The 9,015-nt window shown below is 41.4% G+C and overlaps 1 long non-coding RNA gene across 1 annotated transcript; it reads left to right on the plus strand.

The window, feature by feature from the left end:
• The first annotated feature begins 4,967 nt into the window (after positions 1-4,967).
• On the plus strand, positions 4,968-6,745 carry LOC123058655 (uncharacterized). The gene is made up of 3 exons (XR_006427266.1): positions 4,968-5,049; positions 5,694-5,764; positions 6,624-6,745. It is a non-coding gene; the product is annotated as an uncharacterized lncRNA (long non-coding RNA).
• The last annotated feature ends 2,270 nt before the right edge of the window (positions 6,746-9,015 follow it).

Here is a 9,015-nt window from a genome sequence, read left to right on the forward strand (position 1 = left end):
TTTGTTAATCTTGTAGTGCTCTATCCATCCATGTCTTTGTTTGCAATTGTGGAGCAACCTAGCTTGAGTCAATCGAGCTCTACTTTTGCTTCGTTGCGAATCTGGGCAGATCGTCAACTTGTTTGCGATTTTGCCGATGTCATTGTAGTTGATCCGTGCATGCTATGCCATTGTTCTTGCCATGTCTAGCTTGTATTTTGTGCCTTCTTTATGGGTGTATGCTTGTCTTGCCATGACTTGCACCGTGGTGAGTGCATCGAGCTCGTAAACATGCCTTCGTGAGTTATGTTTCAGCATGTCCCAGTTTTCAGTAAGTCTGAAAACTGATTATGTTTTTGCTATGTTCGTGTGCTTGTTAGTATATTTTGTGATCCCTTTTGGCTCAAGGTCACTAAGGGACTTTTGTTAAGCTTGTTGAGTAGCTCCATGCCATGTCTTTCTTTGTCATGTTCAGGTCCTGTAGCATGTTGTTTCGTTGCTCCGAAGAGGGCTATATGATCTGAAATTCCAGACAAGTGTTAATTTCACTAAGTCTGAGATCTGTTTTACCATTTGCGTTTTTGCCATGCTTGTTTGAACCTCCTAATGGATGAATTGGCCGTAGCTCAGTGCTAGACTTTTGTTAAGCATCTTGTGTGCATCCCTGCCATGTATTTTGTTGTCATGTTTGGATGCTGTAGCATGTTCATTTCATTGCATTTAGATGCCTACTTGCTGTAAATCGCAGACCGGTGTCATATTTGAATCGCTTGCCATTTCCAAACCGTAACTCCGATTCCGGCGTTCTTTATATCGTTTTCAAGCGATTTCATCTCATCTTTCCAGTGGCACCCTTGGAATTCCAAGTTGAGGCCAGGTTCATGCATTTCCTGTCATATCTTGCATTTTGCATCCCGCATCGCATCCCGCATAGCATATCATCTTTGCATCGTGTTTTTTGAGTTTGCACGTGGTTGATTGTATCCTTGTTGCTTGTTTGTCTTGTTTGGGTAGAGCCGGGAGACGAGTTCGCTACCGAGGAGCCCGTTGAGTTTGCTTTCGAGGATCCAGTCAACTCTGACAACTGTGCAGGCAAGATGATCATACCCTCGAAATCACTACTATCTTTGCTATGCTAGTTTGCTCGCTCTTTTGCTACGCCATTGCTATGATGCCTACCACTTGCTTGCAAGCCTCCCAAATTGCCATGTCGAACCTCTAACCCACCATTGTCCTAGCAAACCGTTGATTGGCTATGTTACCTCTTTGCTCAGCCCCTCTTATAGCGTTGCTAGTTGCAGGTGAAGATTGGAGGCCGTTCCTTGTTGGAACATCTTTTATTTACTTGTTGGGATATCATTATATTGCTATGTTATCTTAATACATCTATATACTTGGTAAAGGGTGGAAGGCTCGGCCTCTCGCCTAGTGTTTTGTTCCATTCTTGCCGCCCTAGTTTCCGTCATATCGGTGTTATGTTCCCGGATTTTGCGTTCCTTACGCGGTTGGGTTATAATGGGAACCCCTTGATAGTTCGCCTTGATTAAAGCTTTTCCAGCAATGCCCAACCTTGGTTTTACCATTCGCCACCTAGCCTCTTTTTCCCTTGGGTTACCGGAACCCAAGGGTCATCTTATTTTAACCCCCCCTTCGGGCCAGTGCTCCCTCTGAGTGTTGGTCCGAACTGAGCTGCCTGCGGGGCCACCTCGGGGAAACTTGAGGGTTGGTTTTACTCGTAGCTAGTCTCATCTGAGTGTGCCCTGAGAACGAGATATGTGCAGCTCCTATCGGGATTTGTCGGCACATTCGGGCGGTGTTGCTGGTCTTGTTTTAACCTGTCGAAGTGTCTTGAATTACCGAGATACCGAGTCTGATCGGAACATCTTGGGAGGAGGTCTATTCCTTCGTTGACCGTGAGAGCTTGTCATGGGCTAAGTTGGGACTCCCCTGCAGGGATTGAACTTTCGAAAGCCATGCTCGCGGTTATGGGCAGATGGGAATTTGTTAATGTCTGGTTGTAGATAACTTGAACCTTAATTAATTAAAATGAATCAACTGAGTGTGTCACCGTGATGGCCTCTTCTCGGCGGAGTCCGGGAAGTGGACACGGTGTTGGAGTAATGTTTGCGCAGGTTGTTCTCTAGCTTCCCGCTCGTGCCTTGCCTCCTCTTCTCGCTCTCTTTTGCGAATAAGTTAGCCACCACACTTGCTAGTCGCTTGCTACAGCTCCACTCATATTTTACCTTGCCATTCCTATAAGCTTAAATAGTCTTGATCGCGAGGGTGCGAGATTGCTGAGTCCCTGTGGCTCACAGATTACTATTACACCAGATGCAGGGCCTGATGATTTCGCTCCAGGAGACGCGTATGAGCTCAAGTGGGAGTTCGACGAAGACTCTCAACGATACCATGTTTCCTTTCCCGATGATCAGTAGTGGTGCCTAGTTGGGGGTGAACGGGACCGTTGTCGCATGTTGGGTTCTCTTTTATTTTGGTGCCGTAGTCGGGCCTTGAGTGTATGGATGATGTAATGTTATTTATGTACTTGATTGACGTGGCGAGTGTAAGCCAACTATGTTATCTCCCCTTTTATTATTACATTACATGGGATGTTTGTGAAGATTGCCTAACTTGCGACATATGCCTTCAATGCGATTATGTCTCTAAGTCGTGCCTCAACACGTGGGAGCTATAGTCGCATCGAGGGTGTGACACATTAGGTGGTGCAAGGGCATGCTGGTGATGGAGTCGTGCATCATGTGGTTGGGCGAGTAACGCTCGGGAACTGCCAGGCGCCCAGCCGCCTAGGCTGACGCGGGAGGCGCGGTAACTCAAGGAGGAAGATGTAGTCATGTGGAGGGAGTGACGACGGAGGGCCTTCGATGGCTGGATGAGACCCTACATTATAATCAAGGAGGACCCTACATCTAAAGGAAACAGGGCAGTCTACTCCCTCCGTTCCTAAATATTTGTCTTTTTAATGATTCCACTATAGACTACATACAAATGTATATAGACATACTTTAGAATGTAGATTCACTCAATTTGCTCCATATATAGTCCGTAGGGAAATCTCTAAAAAGACTTATATTGAGGGAGTATATCATAAGTCTATTGCTGGATTTCTAGAAGAAGGAAAAAGGGAGAATGGTCGTTTCTGCTACTCTGCATCTGCTTTAAAATGTGAGTGCTTATATCAGGAAGATCTTGGTTGCAAAAGTGATCAAATATAATAATCAACACAAACACATTATCGGTTCTATAATTAAATTCCTAAGATCTTATAATTCTAAATCATCAATTAATATTATTTGGTGTAGCATGTTGTTTAGCATTTTAGAGTTCCATCCTCTTCAGTAATGAAATAATAACGAACTCATATTGGTGGATTCGTAAAAGTGTATCATATTAGTTTGACGAGGGTAGCTAGCAAGTCAATTCTTGTAAGACGAGAATAATGAAAAACCAAGTGGCAAAAGAAGATAAATGAGGAAAAAAGAGATAATTTTTCGCTCGAGGGTGGGGCTGTAAGGAATCTGTGGCTCGGGTAAACAAAAACATCTTGGTGGCCATATAGAAAGAAATGGTTGGAAATTGGGATAAACATGTTTGTTGGACATGACACATTCATGAAACATAAAACCATCTAATTAGTCTCTCTCAGTTTTTAATTTGTTATATTCCATTTCATTTTCAATCTCCTTCCCTCAATCCTCCCGATTCAGTTTTTTCTTTCCAAACCTGACTCCACCCGATCTAGATCTCGAGGGGTTGCCTCCTGTCTATCTCGTCCCATCTTGCTGCCAGGCATGGAAGAGAGATGGGAGAGCAGAGGAGCACGGTGGCCTCTGGTCGTTGCCCAGGAAAAGGTAAAGGCCGTGGCACGACTGCCCGTCGCGATGCCGTTGTTGCTTGCGTGCTTGTTTCCCTCCCTACACCCCCATGTTCAACTCGATGTTCGGCTGCCGCAACGCCGTAGATGACCAAGTATGGGGTGCGCCCTCTTGTGAATGTCCAATTAATTGAGGGCCGAAGGTGGGGAAGGCTTCGATATTATTGATGTGTGTTAGCTGATTGTTAAGAAAAAGATGTGAGTTAGTTGAGACGACATTATTCTTGGTTATTTTACCTCCGTGGGTAGACCTTCAAATTTACCAAAAGCCCGTTGCAACGCACGGGCGTTCTACTAGTTGATTTAGTAAACCAGACTCTATTCTTCACCAAACTTTGGAGCTGTTCAATAAGATGGTCATTTCCTTCTAATCGTATTGTCTAAATAAGCCCAAAGTTTTGTAAATACTACCGTGAATATATGTTGTTTATTGAAATTGTTTGGGATTTTTTAAAATAAAATGAAATTTTATTCTGTAAGATAGCCATTTTATTCTATCGGTTATTTTTTAGGCCTGAAATAGATATTTTTGTATACTGATGTAGTAGCAAGGGAAGGTCAAATACGACTAGTTTTTCATCTATATCTATACTTCTATACTACTATTAAAAAAGCAACCATCAATTCCCTTAAAGCCACACAGTAAACTATACACAGGATTACCAAAACCCTTGGATCAAATTAACTTAAAGACATCCTACCATTCATATTGTATTAATAGTCTGTCACCCAAATCAACGTCTCAGATCAGATGTTCTGCCAAACAAACGCGATAGTCTGTCAATCCTCGTAGCACTCCGCGTCCCTGATCCCCGCAACCCCGTTGGCAAGTCCCAGATTTCCGGATTGACTCCACCCGAAATCATGCCAGAAAAACGGATCCACAACAACGACCACACCTTCCTTCCCCTCCTCCCGTGTGCTTCCTTCCCCATTGCCGCGAGTCGACCCGGCCTCTGGTCGTTGCCCGCGCTACTACAAGCCGCCTCCGACCTCCTCTGCCGATAAGCTGCGCTCATCGCCCTCCTCCTCCCTTCTCTCTCCATCTCCTCACTAATATCTCTCCCTCTCTCCGTTCCGCACTACAGGACACCATGGCCATGGAGCAAAGCTCCGTCGGACCTTCCCAACCAGATCAACGATGACGACGAGCGGATCAGCCAGCCCTTCCGCCCTAGGTATGTGTTCGATAATTTTTCTCTAAAGGCAAAAGTTGTACACTGCTATGTTGTTTCAACCATTGGGTACCATTCTGATGAAGGTGATTTGGTTCTTCCAATCTGTTTGATATTAGCATCTCATAGTAGTGTCCAATTAGTTGGGACTAATCTTATTCATATATGGTAATTTACTGTAACGTGTACAAAACTTCATTCATATATCAAGACCGCTTTGTAGTGTTTGCTTACTATTTCTTTGGAACACCTGATTCCACTACACGTGCAATCATTTGTTAGCTAACTTTCAGGACCAGTACACACCCAATTTTGGGGATTTATACTACGAGAGAGTTCATATGTTACTAGAATCCTTGTACCGAATCTTCTTTTGTTGGGGTTTAGTTTTGATCTGCAAAATATAGGACATGCACATCAAATTGTTTAATCTTGTTCATCATGGTGAAGTGTTACATTAGGAGCTTATCTTGGTCAGATGGATAAGCTCGACAAGGTCTTTTCCTACCCGTTCTGCGGTCATGGGAGCAGCGTTCAATACCGGATGTTGGAACTATCTTCGTGTGTTTTTCCTGTTAATTGGTTGATATTGATACTAGATGACTATCTATCCATTCAACATTGTGACTGGCCTTTTTTCTCTTCAGTTATATGAAGAACCTGATTGGTGAAGCTAATTATGAAATCTGCCAGGAAAGGTTCAGCACCACTGCAAATGGTATGTCCAGATTATACATAGAACTGCAAAATTTATAAACAGATGTGTTGGCATTATGATTGCGATGACATTTAGAATGTGTAGGCTTATTGTTGGCCGGGCACCGGTAGAGCAACCAACTTGAAAGTTGTCTGAACTATCCGAAGAGTAAACTTGAGTTGATCTTGGGCTGAAGCGCTAGAGGGTAACAAAATAAATTTCGTGAGTGCAGCAATCTACCCGTCCATGGCGTGGATCTTCATCTTACTTAACATCTTGCTAATCAAATGTAGCGTCTTTTCTAAAAAAACATGTGTAGTGTAAAGTAAGGACACTTCCTAGATTCACATGCTATCTGCAAGTGCCTAAACTAAACAAAGTTCTATATTGCCCCTCTGTCTATAGCAAGCAGCCTAGAACAACAGATCGTTTTGTCTTTTACGAAAAGAGTGATGAGTGGAACTTGAGCTTAATCTGAATGTCCAGTATGTGTATGTGGCGGTGGTAGATATGCAGATCAGCATATGGTTCTGCTGGAGAAGACACAAGTCTTGGAGGCAGAATGGGAGACAAGAGAATGCCGATTCAATGGCCCTCATTTTAGCGCACGATTTTTTTGGAAGACACATTTCAGAGCTGGAAATACGATGGATCATCCCCACAGATCCCTGTATAATATTATAAATATCTAAAAACTTGTTTTTAGTCCAAATTTGACGTAAAACCCTTGTTTGATGCGTCTCTCACATCACTCAACCGAAAGAGTGATTTCTTCCCTAAAAAATATTAGAGAGCTTGGCCATTGTATAATGTTTGCAGTTTTAAAATATTTGCATCAAACTTTATTTCCCGTTAGTAATTCTGTTCTTCCACCCTGCAGATTATTCTTATATGTTGCATTACACTAGCATGAGTACAACAGAAGGGAAGTGGCAGAGAGGGAATGACAAAGGCAGGCCTAAGAATGGTCCTTACATTCTTCTATCTCCTATTTATTGCATGGTATGAAATTTGGATGAGAAAATAATACAATAGATGGTGTGTGGAACATCAAAATCTGCATTGAAAAGCTTCTTGCAAATTGAATTTTACCGCTCCTGTATTCATGAAAATTTATGAATAGGGCAATCATTTAAGTTTTCTTCCAAACGTTGTGATGTATCAAATTCATGAATTGGACAGTCTTTCAACACGATAATAAGCATATGTATTCTTTTTCTCAATATATTTTAAATATGCTAATGTTGTTGGATTATGTTGAATTTAATTGGTTCTATTCTATATCTTTTATTCAGATGTTGTATTTGCTGAGAATATGTCAGTCGTGAGGTCAGTGATGTATGGTTTCAATGTGGGCAAACTGGAACAGAGAAAACCTTCACTATGGAAGTTGTTCCAGATAATAGTTGTGTTAGTTATAGGGCTCTCGAAGAATGGTAAATGATGTTAGAGAAGAGAAGCTCATCTGTTCTAGAAAAACATTTGGTGCGAGTATCTTGGAAGCTGGTATTAAAAAAATGGGGTCCTTCTTGATGACAACTCTGAACAAACATAAAATAGGTACATCTCCTTCTCATTTGTCCTGACTTTATAATAAGGTTGGACATAGAGCAAAATGTTTATGCTGTACAAGAGGTGTATGGCAGAAACTGAAAGTTGGCTCTATACATTGATTGATTTAATCAAGAAGTGTTACTGAACTAATTTGATTTAATTTAGCGTACTTGACATAGTAATGAGCATATTTTAGCAATGGGATAATGATATATAGCAATGTGATAATGACCTCCAAACTTCTGTTTTACTTGCATCTTCGTTAGGGTCGCCATCATGAGTGGGCATTTGCTTACTGGGCAATGGAGTAGAACCCACATATGGTTATTTGAACATGCTGGAAATGAGCGCTTGCCCAAAACTGAATTAGAAGGAGAGAGGTCTAAGGAGGCAAACTTCATCGATAAGTCACTGTCTGCATTGGGTGATGCTATTGCTTCCCTTACCTTCAAAGCACCCACGTGCATGTTTATTCACCTTCGTTTTTGTTTTGTACTATCACTGAAACTGATTGTGTGCATGCAACAGTTCATTAGTGCCTATGTAATTGATTATCCATGACAAAAAATAGCTCTTTGTAGTGTTCTCTATTCTTGAGGCTGTCGAAAATGCAATGCTTATAAAGAGTAAACTTTTTAATGTCACCATCAAGGGATTTATTTTATAGATTGCAGTGGCTTTGCCAAAGTATCAAGGCAACCATTTAGAGGTTGGCGACAATGAGGCACCGAGAAAGAAGAGCGCATCTGTGGCTTTGTCTAACTTGTCGAGACCAGGCTCACGCTATTGCTCATATCTTGCTTGTTAAAATTCACATCTTGTGATAAGCAAGTTGCACTGATTTTTCCAAGTGCATTCCCAGTATTGTAGTATTTCTTTCTTCAGATGCATCATTGTATTTTTATAAATGCATGTTCCAGTGTAGTAGTTCTTTGTTTTCCAAATGCATGTTCCAGTGTAGTAGTTAATTGTTTTCCAAATGCATGTTCTAATTCAAATAATTAGTTTCAAGGTGCGGCCATCATATGTCATAAGGATCATTCTTAACCTGCAAATTTTTACTCCCTCTGTTCCTAAATATAAGTCTTTTAGAGATTCATATATGGACTATGTACGGAGAAAAATGAGTGAATCTACACTCTAAAATAAGTCTATATACATCCGTATATAGTCCATATTGAAATTTCTAAAAAGACTTATATTTAGGAACGGAGGGAGTAGTTTTGAGTTGTAGTCAAGTTAGATAACTTTTAGTTCGCAACTTCATTGTCTGATTATTGTAGCTTTATACATGACATTGTCTTTTTTGTATCTTTTAGAGAATTAGAGGAGGCACAACCAACTAAGAATCATGTCAGGTGAAAGGTACAAGTTATTGTCACATGGATGCGCACATGGTGGTTATCCTAGGGCATATGGTAGTTTTTTCGATAGAAGAATTAAAGGAGTAGCATCACCAGAGATATGTGACTGGACTTTTGTGTACGCTCAATTACCCATTAAGTACTGAATTTTGTGCAATTCAACACATGAGTTGTGATCAGATTTAAGAGGGGATTTAGTTTGTTTCGATTGAGTATGCGCGTCCTAATGAAAAAAATCCTCAGATATAACGTGCGTTGCACGTGCACATTTACTAGTGCATGACAAACATGCGAGGTAGGCGAGCTATCTCCGTTTCGAATGCACCCAGAATTAAAATTTTCTATTTCTGCACG

The sequence above is a fragment of the Triticum aestivum genome, chromosome 3A (genome assembly GCF_018294505.1).
Source record: "Triticum aestivum cultivar Chinese Spring chromosome 3A, IWGSC CS RefSeq v2.1, whole genome shotgun sequence".
Lineage (NCBI taxonomy): Eukaryota > Viridiplantae > Streptophyta > Magnoliopsida > Poales > Poaceae > Triticum > Triticum aestivum.